Source organism: Hippichthys cyanospilos, chromosome 8 (assembly GCF_059441005.1).
Source record: "Hippichthys cyanospilos isolate Australia breed blue-spotted pipefish chromosome 8, RoL_Hcya_1.0, whole genome shotgun sequence".
Classification (NCBI taxonomy): Eukaryota; Metazoa; Chordata; class Actinopteri; order Syngnathiformes; family Syngnathidae; genus Hippichthys; species Hippichthys cyanospilos.
This window is the reverse complement of record NC_142376.1, coordinates 19,869,478-19,883,902: the sequence shown is the minus strand read 5'-3', so window position 1 is coordinate 19,883,902 and position 14,425 is coordinate 19,869,478. Positions and strand designations below refer to the sequence as shown.

The 14,425-nt window shown below is 37.1% G+C and overlaps 1 protein-coding gene across 1 annotated transcript in view; it reads left to right on the top strand.

The window, feature by feature from the left end:
* LOC148420485 (golgin subfamily A member 7B-like) overlaps nt 1-14,425 on the top strand; it is a 107,407-nt gene that overhangs the window by 48,198 nt on the left and 44,784 nt on the right. The window lies entirely within an intron of this gene.

The following is a 14,425-nucleotide window of genomic DNA, read 5'->3' as shown; positions in this document are numbered from 1 at the left end:
TTCATCCAGTGCCAAAGCATATAATGAAAATGATGCCACTTTATTGTTTAGCTTGCCTGTTAAGTGTCCGTCAATTACTTCAAGTCACTCACCTGCATGATAATTTTTTTTTTTTTTCAAATTTGTTCTTTTTCTCAGGACATAAAATAGTTGAGGTATCTACCTTGCACTGTTCAAGAAACTCCTCTTCAGGGAAAGGCTTGCTGGGTTTTGTTAGTTTAAATGTCTGGAAATAACTTGTCTTCATGTTTGCTTGTTTGATGGTAGTTGCTCGAATAAAGGTGTTTTGCTAAGCCTGCACGCTCGCTACCATCTTGTCAGTGGTAGATGTACATTCTTATGTTGAATAGTTGATGGCCAAATGACGGCTGCTATTATATTCTTTTAAAACCGCCATGGTTTCTGGGCAAATAAGACATACAGCCTTGGAAAAATATTTACGCATCCATTCTTTCTAGCGCACCTGACACTCACTGTCAACTTTTTTTTCTTTGACATTGCTGCAGATGTGTTCTGATCGGACCAGTAGAAGAGCAATAATTGAAAATGTCTCATTCATGTTCTCGCACACTGTCTCTCATTCTTCTTCGAGGCTCTGCAAAATCATGTCATTGCACCGACAGTGATACCTGGTGTTGGAATGTCTGTCATAACAAGTCAAAATGAAATTAATGGAATCATTCAAACCAAACCTTAATTCTGTGCTACCATAGGCAGGCCGGATTAAAAGACCAACGAGCCCAAGTGATGCCAGGGGGTCTCGGATGACTTCGCAATAAATAAGTATTGGCATATTTTTTTTCTTATTTCAGGCACTTTGATGATTTTGTTATTTTTTCGGTTTTAGACTAACCTGCAACCTGTATACATGCTGTAAAAGAGTAGTTAACAGTTGTTGAAAGTCTATTCATATAGCTTTTTTCTTTTGTTAATGTTAAAAACGATAAAGGCATTTTCTCTTTCCTAAGGGGGCTTTACAAAATAAAATTGAGAAGCACTGTTGTAAAGGCAGATTCAACATTACACACCAGTAGTGTTTTGATTGAAAATTTAAATCATTCAGCTCATTCAATTCGAGTTGGGAAGAATTTAAATGTTCCCCAAATTTCTACTGACCAAAAAATAAATTTTATTTTATTTTATTTATTTATTTATTTATTTATTTTTACCATTACAATGCTTATAAAAAATCCTTAATTGTTAATTGTTAATTAAATGTATCCATATTCCAGATTCAGGCACAAAACATATTTCCATGATTGCTCCTACTTACAATGAAAAAAGGTTCAAATTATTCATTTCAGACATTAAAATGTCTGATTTACCATCATTCCCATTATAATTTCCAAACATTCAGCTCAATAAAATCACCTTGGTAAAGATTTTCAACCTGCCAAAATTTTCACGACCCACAAAGAAATCCAAAGTGGTTTTGTTAAGCATCTGGTTAAAGGCACTTGTGGTAACCTGTAAAGAACATGAACCAGATTAAGGTTCACCACCTCTGTCTCACTCTCTCACCCCTCTCCGTCTGTCATCACCACCAGTGCTGCAAAAGCTGTCAGTGGGACAGCAAATACGTGGAAAGGGTCACTTTGATTCTCTGTTCTACTATATTGCAAACACATCTTCATGTTGTGCATGATGAAATTGCTGCTTGGTGACATTTCCTTGAGAAGGCACATTGTGAATTTGCCATCTGAGTCATACTACTAGTGGAAATTAAATTAAATGATTCTGGTGTAATGTGCCAGGATTAACAAAAAGACCAAAGGTTGGATATGTGAACTAGCAGCTGGAGTTAACTTGAGAAGACCTGATCTGTGCACATGATCAGGTGTTTTGTTGTTCTTTGCCTGTCGTGTAGGAGATAAAATGACTCTGAAGGAAAACACACAGTCTGTTGATTCAATAAACTGCAGTGGAACACACCCAAAAGTCAGACTCCATCATTCTCATCATGTCCTTTATCCTATCTATCCTTATCCTATCCTACCTTAAATATATTTTCCTCAGTTATAGTTTTAGACAAATAAATACCTCCTTTCCTTTACCAGAAAAAAAAAAAAACATTATTGCTCACTAAAACAGCATCATCAAAGCACAACATATTCTCATAAGTCTTAATAAGGTCCCTGTGTAGTATTAAGGATGCTGTCAGCTACAGGTTTGTGGTCACTCCACAATGTTGTGTGCATTAATGTTTTGTTAAGCTCATACATTTACATAACCTAGGCCAGTGGTTCTCAAAGTGGGTCCGTGGCCTGACTGCAGGGGTCCGTGAATTAATTTGGGTGTTTTGGAACAGATTTTGTATAACTTTTAACAGTTACAGATTTGTGCCTTGTTTGGCTTAGTCTTTGTTTTATGGCGTCGCCTCTGGCCGCTGTCGATACTGTTTTTGTTGTGGAGAAGGACTGTGTGGCTTCAGTTGGGAGCAGTGGCTGTCGGTATGCACCCGTTGTTGCTTCTCTTTGTAAGATCTGGCCCACGAGTGTCTGAGTTTTATTTTCTTCATTGGAATGTGGTCATTTTTGTTAATAGGCCCATAATTAATCATTTTTTGGTCCAACTTAAGGCTGTACATGACATGATAGCTAAAAGTTAGTTTTTATTTTATGAAGCATGTTATGTTTTGTTATATAGTCAAGGGTGCACGTAATTTTTTCGTGAGTTACTCACATGAGTACCAGGACACTGTGTTTGGTACTCAACCTTTCTTTCATTAAAAGTCTCCCTCAATGTCATTGTTCGTGTCGCTCCCACATTAAGCGCGCTATCTGTGTGCACGCAGCGTCATCTTATTATTCAAACCCGTATCCTCAACATGTTTCTTAAGTCCATCAGTTATGGTTTGCATGATTCATTTGGGACCCGGTTTAATTAGTGCAAGGAAGTCACAGGTAAATTTGACATCTCTGTAAATTGACAACAGTCTCATTGACACCATCACCACAATGATACACAGGGCGCTTCTTTGAACAAACAAATATCCTCAGAATAGGAAGACGTGGGACATGCATGCTTAGCTTTATGAAAGGCGGGGGAGAAAACTGTACCCGTGGATTCAACATACTGCATTGCGTCTCCGCTGCGCTGTCGTGCATGTTAATGAATGAGATTGATTCCACATCTGTGTATTCGCTGAGCTGCGTCATGGCTGTGCCATTACACCGTGGTCCACCAATTTTTCGCAGGACTTGTAAGATCTGGTCTGCCGCCGTGCACCATGGTCAATTCCACAGTTCAGAAAGCACCAAACGGGAAAAAGAAATGAGATCTAAATCCAAATTTACTAAGAAAAAGAGCACTACACATGGACAAGATTGTCTTTTACTCTGTGGATTGATTGAATGAACCCGAAAGCGATTGGTTTTCCTTCTCTGTACCATTGTCATCAAGACAAAAAGAACAAATATTTTCATCCTAAAATCCACGGGGCAATATCTGGATTCCATGGGTTACACAGATCCTGCGTTGTTCCTACACTTTGTCCTGCCACACAGCAAGCGGGCGATTAGCTTGTTTGTTAGCCACAAATTGCGCTACATGCATGAGGTCTTTTCATACTCGTCAAATAAAGGATGATTGAAAATGTTCGCCCTTGTGTCAAATGCACCGATTTTGTGTGCTTTCTGAGCATATGAGCGGTAAATATTGTAGCAAATTTATGTGTGTACGGCACATTTTGGAGCCATTTATCAGAAAGAAAAAAAACACATCACTTGTTCAGCCGAGGCCATCAAACAGGAAGGATACGCAAATGAGCGCAGTGAAGCATGCCATGCTGAGAGAAATCATACATTTAGTTGTTATCACTATGTGTTGATTTCATAACCAAAATAGCATGTATTGCAATCCATCTATGCGGTCCCTGTCCAGTTCGCCCCAGTCCTTAGATAGAGCTATTGAGGCAGGAAAATGTGAACTTGAACTTTCTCCCAGTTATTGTTTGACATGAGCGGTGCTCGACTCTGCGCAGTTGGGCTTTTTGTTATGTCTTGCAATGTGCAACGCTTTGCTGAATGAATAAAAGCAAGTAGGGACGGCAGCTCACTTGATAGACCCTTAAGCGACCACGGACGTGTGACCTTCTGCTTTCCCTTGCTAGCAAGAAAAGTCCATTTTGGCTGGTCTGAGTTACTATTTTGCAACCTAGCCTAAGCTTGTCTTCGTCTTCTTTCATAAATTTCTCTGACAGTCGCACGTGCGGAACTGCGTACCATTTATATGCACCTACGTACATAGTGTTGCCGTGAATGTATTGAGTTTGTTAGCATTTTCGTTTGTGCCAAGTATTTCCTTTGTAGCATATGTTATATTTTACCAAGCTCCCCCAAGGAGAGAGAAAACATTTTGCGCCTCCCCCCTACTCAAAGCACTGACTATAAAGAATATTATCTATAAAAAATGTATAAACATACATTAACCTGTATCCTTTTGAACATTAACAAAAGATAAAAAAAAATAATTTACTACTTTGTAAAAAATTTATACGGGTTAAAACCTAATCTAAAACAGACAAAAATAACTAAGTGAATCAAAGTGCCTGGAAAAAAATCTTATTTTACTACAATTACACTCCACATGACAAAAACAAAGCCTTTTCCCTGGGGTCATCCGCATCCCCTCGGCATCACTTTCCTTGGGGGACCCACCCCACTATTTGAGAAGCACTGGCGTATGCAAATGTTTTGCATTGATAATAATACTGATTTGCATCTACTTAACATTTTGTGTTGAAAGGAATTTCATTTGCAATTCAGTTATATGTTTGATTTAAACTATGCTGGTTGTGTACATTAAGTATAATACATAATGAATAATTTTTGCATATGGGACTTACCTGAGTTATGTTTGGTCTATTTTCTTTTGTTTACAGTTTTACAATAAAAATGAGTAAGAGCTGTAATATTGACATAAATAAATTAAAGAAGTTACACTCATTTGCTGTTTGCTACCTCTTAAGAGTCATTGCAACATCTAGGAAGAACATAACATTGGGTTATAAATCAAAAAATATATTTGTGTTACTATGATTTTTAAATTGTGAAGGTATTCATGACTCTTCAATAAAGCAATCAATTCAACCAGTTTACAACATTTTTAAAGATGTAAACATTTTTAAATGTGTCAAAATGTGTTTTGTGTCTACTTGTTTGCTAAAGAGGATGAAGCCAGTAAAGCAAAAGCGGCATTTTATTTTATAATGCTGTTTTTTACTAAATGATTGGCAAAGGTAAGTTGGTAAAGGTAGGTTTATGAGCACAATTAAGTGTGCGCTCCAGGTCCATGTGCAAGATGCCAAGGAGTTTGCCTTATTTTGCTAGGTCTTAATTTGTAACACTGTTTAATGCATTCCAAACATGTGTTGCATTAAGCCTTCACCTGTCTGCCCACTACAGTATATTCCACCATTTGCGGAAGCATGGAATTCCCAAAGTTATCCTTTGTATGTTGAACAAGGTCATACTGCCATGTCAGATCCCTTTTGTTGATTTATCAGTGTGTGCTGACTTTGTTCGCCCCCTTGCTGAGAATCAAACATCCCGCTCGGAGTGTTTCTCTTAAGCTGCACTGTGGAAAGACAATAAATTGAAATCACCTCTGAGCATGCCACCACTCTCAATGAAAGCATCACTCTTTGCATATGAAGGTTTGCTTGAGATAAGTTAAGCCTAATTACATATGAGCCTCCACATTGTCCGACCCACACTTTTGCCTCCATCTTCATGTTCCCGCAAGTTGGTTTTCAAACTGCTCTGTTAACCTTTGAACCACAGCTAATCAATACTAATCACAGCTAATAATCTGTGGACCTTAGTCTCTCGTGAGGTGCTGGGATTGTCTCGCCACACGCCCCACTATCTCAGCCAAGGATCTTTTTTTTTTTTTAAATATGGATGTTGGTGACCTATTTTAAGTCTGCTCAAGCGTTTCCTCTTTATACAAGCATAGTGCAGTGCTAACAAAAGTTTCATTCATGGTAATCAATCAACAATGGCTGTCTCGGCCAATCAATTGCACTCTTCACTTTACTGCCTTCTGATTGGATGAGGGCTTCAAGATGAGGTTCATTCTGTATTGTTGAGCCTCGAGGTTTAGCATGCTTTCAAAAGAGGGACTCTGCAATTGTTTGTGCGTGCGTGGGTGTGTGTGTCATTCACTTATGGCCTCCTCAAAAAAAGAATACAAACCACACAAGAAGATTGGGATGAATGCCTTTTTATTTAAACACGTTTTTACCATCATTTATGTGTGCTTAGCTTTTGGTTGGTTTACATATCGGCAAATGTTTGTGAAACTGTAGGTGTTATTTTAATGGCCATTCAAGTGTAAAGAGAAGATTATACGTATAAGTATGTAAGTATTGCATGCTTTCATTCAGCCAATGTTGAATCAACTCTGCAAAATTAGTGTTGACATTTGAATCAAATTTACACTCTTGGCCATGATTCTCTCCAGAATTTCCAGATTCGATCACGGTCAGCATTTATGGTTCTTTGGCTATCCATAATAAATGTCCTTGGGTCCCAGGAACTCTGTCGTTTATGTCTATTTGTAGTAGTGGTTGTAGTATTGCCATTATCATGATCGTCATCATCAAAATTCCCCAATATACTGAATGAGAAGATAGCCTTCAGCGTTGCATCGCAAAAGAAGTCAAACAATGTTTGTTTCTTTTTACAACTGACAATGGTTTATGTATTTTTACATTTATATTAGAGTGAAATTAAAATAATACTCAATACATCCTGTTGGTTTCCTGATGGTTTTATCATGGTGATGGTTTGACTCCTTAGAACACCTTAGTTTATTTGATGGTGTTTTATGTATTAGAAAATGATTTTTTTTTTTCTTAAAAGGACTTTTTTGTTTATTATTGATTTGTTTATTATCAGTTCTGACAACTGTGAATGTGTGGGGAATTTATATATCTCCGGAAAGAAATAAACTGTTTTACTTGTGGTTTATTCACACTTATCCCGCTACGTGATCAATTTAACAGCACATTATTTTTACAAACATTTTTATAATCGGCTTAAAAAAAATCAGCCTGCTTTTCAACAAAAAGGAGTCAAAAACTCCACCTGACCACAAGGAGATCCTTCTCACCCCTTCATCCAAATGCAATCGACCCTGGTGTGAGTGTAACTTTCCGATTTGTAACCCCTGCCTTGTTCCATGAGCTTCACGCACAAATATGCTTGTTGAAATGCAATGAAATGATGTCGGAAGACTTTAGCACTACACAGTCAGAGAACTGAGGCCATTGATGCCTGTCACAGCACATGGTGGTGAGGTGATGTGCTGACAAGTGCTAGCTTTCACTCGGTGAGGTCATCCGTATGCCCTTTTTTTTTGCAGATATCAGGGGTCACACTCATTTACAATTCCAACAAGCCGTTTCTCTTGGCTCTCCATTGCCATACATGCACACCTCCCATCACAACAAGCCTTGCAAATGGCTTCAGCTCACTTTTTCTAAAGGGTCTTTGAACACATCACCGTCATGGATGAAAATGCGTGAAGACAGAGAGGAGAAAGGCGTAAGCAAATTGGGCATAGGAGTTGTGTAATGTGTGTGTGGCTTCCAGTAAACTCTTGTGAGCAATGGGGGTACTTCCTCATATGCGACGGGTCCAAACGCACACACTTGGAACACCAAGCTAGAGCAGCACAAACACCTTCAATGGAATGTTATTGTCATGGTGCCAGAGATGATGGCTGTCGTCAGCGTTTTTGGCTAAACTAAAATGTGGTACCACTGTGTTAGAATTCACACAATCAGTGCTCATGTGTAAATATACAGAAGCACTTAGCTATCACTTTAGACACCGGAAAATGGGCTTCCTCCAGTTTTTTCTGGCAGGTACATCTTGTAATTTTTAGGGCTGTCAAAGATAAAGCATAAACTTTGGGGATTAATTTGAATGGCATAAAGCATTTAATCATTTCTCTACCAATGTTTTTTTTAATTAAAACTTATAACATATATTACTTGTTTATAAGTCTAGGATACTTGGAAAATTAGTTAAACATTCCCATTCCAACATCCATTTCCAAAGAGAAATACCACTGAGACTGTACATCCCACAGACAATGATACTTGTACAAAAATGTGTCAGACAATTGAAAATGATCACCAAACGCCTACAATACATAGTACTCAGTGTAATCTACAGTAACACACTTATATAGGACATATTATCAATATATTTCCACGAAATTGTACAACACAACCTACCTTGTCGACAGTCAGCCCAGCACTGGCAAAAAATGCCACTAGAATCTGTAGATGGTTGTATAATGATCTGCTGGGATCCCATTTCAAGTTATTTCTATGATTCTGATACCCACTGCCATTTTTTGGTGTTCTGAAAACCTGCATTGGGTCCAACTCACTTTAACCACCATGCCGCTACTTAACATACGACCCCGCCATTGTGACAAGAGGGTGGACATCACTTGGCTTAGCAGTCAATGCCTGTTACAGCTCAGAGCAGCTCATGTTAGATGAGCCTGTTACGGCATTATTTTGAAGAAGTGAGCAGATTGAACCACCATTCGAGTCTATCCTTGTTCACACACAGGAATAGTGCTAAAATGGAGAGTTTTTTGTAATTTTGTCATTTTAGTAACTCATACCATAATTGGACAGAAATGACCTTACTAAAGTACCTGTATTTAAAAAAATAAAAAGGGGGGGCGGGGGTTGACTGATTATCAAGGTCGACTTGTACTCACAGAAATACGGTATACTGTATATTTGTCGCATTCTGGCATGGTGGGGTGAGGGCTTAGATGCAGAGGCAGAGAGGCAAACAGGCGGGGTGCACTCAAGAATACTGACTTAATATTAAGATGATAATCATGAACTACGTGGATTAGTTCAAAAAGTGGCAATAGTGCAGAAATAAACTTCGAACCAAAAAGACTATAAATTCGGGAAATCACAGCAACTCTGGGATTATAAAGGACTGGTAGCAACTCTTGGACAGTTATACACATTGACAATGACCCGACTAGTACTAAAAGAAAACTGAAAACTAAATACACGGAACAAGAAACAATTGGAAGAAGGAGCTGATTGCCCAACACAAGGGAAGCAGATTAATGCAGACAGGTAGACACAATTACAATGACTATCTGTATACAAGGGCAACAAAATATGAACTAAAACAGATGACCAAAAGCCCACAAAAACTCAAAACAGAAAAGAACAGAAAATTCCGACAACGCAAACACAACACCACCAAAACGTACCAATTTTTTTTTGTTAAGTCTATATTTTTGAGGATAGTCCTTAATCGACCCCGTCCATTTGTCTATATGCTGTGTTTGACTCTCAGTGAACTTTCAAGTCAGTCATGTGAAGCCAAGGGTGAATGAGTTGCCTACGATGATGTTTCAGTGATTTATGATCTGTGCACTTCATTGTTAAGTCAACTTATCTCTATGACAGTCAAGAGTTTGTTGAGCAAGCCGCCTCATCGTCTCTTTGGGGATTATTCCAAATATGTCAATGAGGACAGTGACTTCATACTATCTCTTCATCTTTATCCTGTGTCTACGTGTGCGTGTGTGAGTGTTCCTTATGCCCTTACTGCTCAAATCTGTAATGACCAGGGTCATCAGTTAAGTCACCTCTACTGAGGGAAAAAAACCAAAAGCGCGATATGAGTGTTTTTCCCGTATCTCTGTGAAAGATTGTGAGATAACATGTTTGCCTAATGGGAGAAAAGGTCCTGGCATTTAGGTCTTCACAAGTCATGTTTTCAAATCGTTTAGGAGACGTTCCCTCATTCCATGTCCAATAGAGCCAAACACTACATAGCTGTGTCTCAAAAAATATATTTACGGATTACCAGAATACCTTTTATCACAGAACAATGTTCAAAAGGGTGGAAAACAACAACATGTGACCACTTTTAATAAGATCAGTCTCACTTATGAAAAACAAAAGCTTCCGTAAAGTCAGACATACTCTAACTTATTCATAAATGTGATGTAAATAGGGATGTACCTTCTCTTGAAATTGTTGCTCTTGACACATCATCCTGAAAATAATACATTTAGGCTATACTGTAGTGACATTGTGTAATTACAGCTCATCTATCAAAATCATGAAAAGTAAGCATTCCCTCTAAGCTGCACGCTTGCGCAATTGCGTACTGCTCTCACATTCTCAGCGCACAAAAAGTCTATGCTGTGCATAAAACAAAATGTACTATAAACGTATCAAGTAATGTATTAGACCTATTTTTTTTGATTAATTAGACCAATAATATTGTTTTATGTACCATTTTGCATTGTGACTCAGTGAGTGACAAGTGTCCATCAGTCAACCCCCCCACCTTTTTTATTTTTTTATTTTTTGCTTTCCTTGTGTTTTATTTTTTTTAAATACAAGTACTTTAGTAGGGTCACCAAAACATGACACAGATTTTCTCACTGTATTGCTTTCATTAGTGTCTTGTTAGTTTGATTTTCCACCTGTGCTTGTCAACCCATTCCCGTGTAAACCTATCAGGTTCCTCAACCAATTGTCTCCTTTCCAAGAACAGGTTGAATGACGCGTGAGGCCTCTTTGATCGTATCGACACAAACACAAACTGTATTGATGCTGTGTTGGCACTGTGACATTTTAACCGGACACCTGATGGACCTTAATTGCATTGCACCAAACCTACTGTATTAACCTGTAGTTCTGAAATGGGAGAACAGGTACCCCTGGGGGTACTTGAAGGTACTACAGAGAGGTACTACAGTAGGGAGGTTGAATAATACAGGCAAACAAAAATGCAAAAATCAATTTAACTATTGAGTTCATTAAATGTTTCAGGGAAACATAAGTTCATAAAACAAATTTTATGTTCAGTAGATTCATCAATTTCTTTATTTTTACAACCCAGATTGTCCCTCATACTAGAATGGTTCAACCCAACTTTTCAAGGGCCACCTATATATATATATATATATATATATATATATATATATATATATATATATATATATATATATATATATATATATATATATATATATATATATATATATATATATATACTGTATATATATATATATACTGTATATATATATATATATATATATATATATATATATATATATATATAAAGAGCTCTTTTATGATCCATAGGACAATTTATGTTGATTTTTTTTTCTTGTGGACGAATACGAATGAAATTCGAAGGATTCTAAAGTGTTTAAATTCTAAAATCAAGTTTTTGTGTTTTGTTTTGTTTTTTTTTTACCCAAAAATGCCTTGCACTGGTTAAGGGGTACTTGGCTGAAAACAGTACACTTCCAAGTTTAATCCAAGTTATCTATGAAATATATAGTCAATAAATATCATGCAACAAGGATTTCACATTTTCCTTTTGCATTTTATTAATAAAAAAAAAATTACGTCCACTACTTATTCTTTTGAGACATTTTCCTTGCAAACTTTCTTGGGGCAAAACATGTGACGGCTCATAATATATTATACATAATACATGGGGAAAAAAAGAACAACTTGAAAAATAACTAACTCAACAAAATACAATATATTGAATTTGGACATGTGTTCTTGGAATAGAACCCATGGTAGGAGATGTCGTGGGATTGAAACGGCAGTGCGCTCACCATTGAGCTAAAAGTTCACATACCTAGTTAAATTTTTTTTTTCAACACAACCCGCATCCCTGCTTCCATGAATTGCTGTTCACAAACCTTACATTCATGCCAATTCCTTGACAATCAGTTGTAATACTAAGAAAAAACTAACTCATTTAGAACATTCAAATTTCATAATGCAAAATGGTTTTCCTTCAAATTGTATATGGAACAAAAACAAATCTATATTCACACAGGATTATTGTTGTAAGTATTTAACATTTTTTTAAGATTTAAATAAAACAACATAAAACAGACACATTTCTTCTTGCCAGTGCCCTGAAAATTATGTATATAGTTGGACCATCAATCTTGTGACAGCACTAAGGTGTGTTGCTTCATATGCAGGATGTCTATTACTGGAAATGAAGTTGAGAAAAAAGTTTGAGTATGAGGGATTCCAGTTCTTAAATTGAGTTTGTTTGAGGTGCTTTTTGACTGGGATGTGTGTAGACGTATGTTCAAGGCAAACCATTTAAATCACTCTGGCATGGCTATAATAAACTTCAAAAATGCGGAGGGAAAATGTTGCTTTTTTGGCATGCAGCCTTCATTAGAGCTTGAAATAAGATTTCCTTAGAAGGGAAAAACCGAGGCAGGATTCCAGCGAATTTCAGGCATGGCATTTTTTTTTTTAAATCTGCTGATCAAAGGGTAATATTGAAATGTTTTGTTTGTCTTTGTAAAACATTATTTCTCCCAAGCATGCCATGTCTGCATAAAACCAATCTTTGACAAAAATAAAATAATAAATAATAAAAATAAGTTTTTGTCATGTATAATTTATGACCACTTGCACTTTATCCTCTTCTTATGATGATGATTTTTGGTGTTGTATCTATTTGAATTAGCAGCTGTCATCCTGTACAATTAAATGGGATTCAACACACAAGGTGTTTTTAAAAAACACTTGAATTCTCCCCAAATTACTTTAACCCCTGGGGGAAATTTTGACCCAACTTGGGCATTTTGGTGTTTTTCATGTGTGATATTAAAGGAAAAGCATACAAAAAAACCCCACTAGGAGCTAGTGAACATATTGCAAAGATTGTCACAACATGACAACTTTCAATATGCCACGCAGTCATCCCTTCTAAATACTTGCATACAGGAGGTCGAAAGGTACACCCTACAGGTTTCAAATTGAGTCAGACTCATTGATTGCCATTCAAAATTGGAAATATTGTCAATTGTCAATTCAGCGCATGTCAGGCTTATTTAGTGCCATTCAAATTTGGATATACAGTGGGCCCCACGGTTTAGAAGATTAATCCGTTCTGCGGTTGAGATTAACGGTTAATCTCTTAAATTCGGTTCACGCGAATTTGCCGTATGGCGGGCATTCCAAACCTTTGTTAAATAGCAAATGCATGTAAAACCCCAGGTAAAAATATAACGATTGTATATACATATTACAAATTGGTATAAAAATAGTATACTTAATGCTACTGATATACAATATACATGGATACTATCAAATAACATCATAAATAAAAAAAATATAGAAAGGATTTATTTACCTTTGAGTGCCATGAGAGCTTGTTATGGCCATCTCCCAACGTGAAAGTAGTTCAGACTAGCTTAGCCTTCTTCGTATTCCTTGATTATCTCCAGCTTTGTTTGCATATAAATTATCTACTTACGTCTCTCATTAAAATCACTAGCCTATGGAGCTATGGCTGACTAAGTTTGAATTAAGCGCTAAAATGTAATGTAAATATGTTTTTGTAAGCATTCACAGGCGAACAAATCTTTAACGTTCCACTTTTTTGGAAACCGTGACGCCGACCAATAGCAGACCAGTATCTTAGGGAGTCATGACACTGACCAGCATTCTAGCATTCTAGTGACGTAAGAGATGATGCGTGTTTAGATGTATGAGCGCGGAGCGACTCGCAGATTCACACATGCACACTGACCGCCATGTATGAGGAGGAGTTTTTTGTCGTAACATGAAAAGAATGGCTCAAAGAGGGGATAAAAAACGCTGCGGTTGACATCGTAAGGTGAAAAAAATGCAAGACAGGGACGTCGTAAACCAGGGGTCCACTGTATTGTCAATTGGACAAATTGAAAACCCAAAGTTTTATCATGCAGTTCCCCCAATATTTACATTAATCCTTTCAACAGTAACTTGTGAACTGGACGCAAAGTACAATTTTGTGTTAACATCCCAAAACCATCCGGTAGCACTAGCTTCCAACTTATGACATTTGCAAGCCTTTTAAGGACTTTAATGATTGGCTTAGCCTGAACTCCCATAATGCAAAAGTCTTCAAATCCTCTAATCATAACACAATAAATATTCCTATTTTAATTTCATACATAAATAAGTATGCAGCATATGATTGCATTTTTACAATTTTACAAACAAACAAAAATGTACGGTGTATATGTATGGATAGGGCTGATTCCACTGAACATTTTGAGGAGTTAAAAGTAAATAATTTTTATTTGACAATGATATGACCCTTTTAAAGTCAGCCCAATTGGGGTGATAATAAGGCCAGGCTAGTGAAAAATCCCTGGACACCCAGGCGTTAATAAAGAGTAATGGAGTAATAGTTCACATGATTCTTGAATGTCTTGTGGGGCAAGAAACATGTACTTAAAAATCTTCTCTGAAAGACATAAATCATTGAAGAACAATAGTAGTAAAGTGATCCCCCCTACTTCGCTGTTAATGGGGGGTGTCAACCCCCCGCGAAGTCTGAAACCCGCGAAGTAGGGTATCAGTTCCTAGATT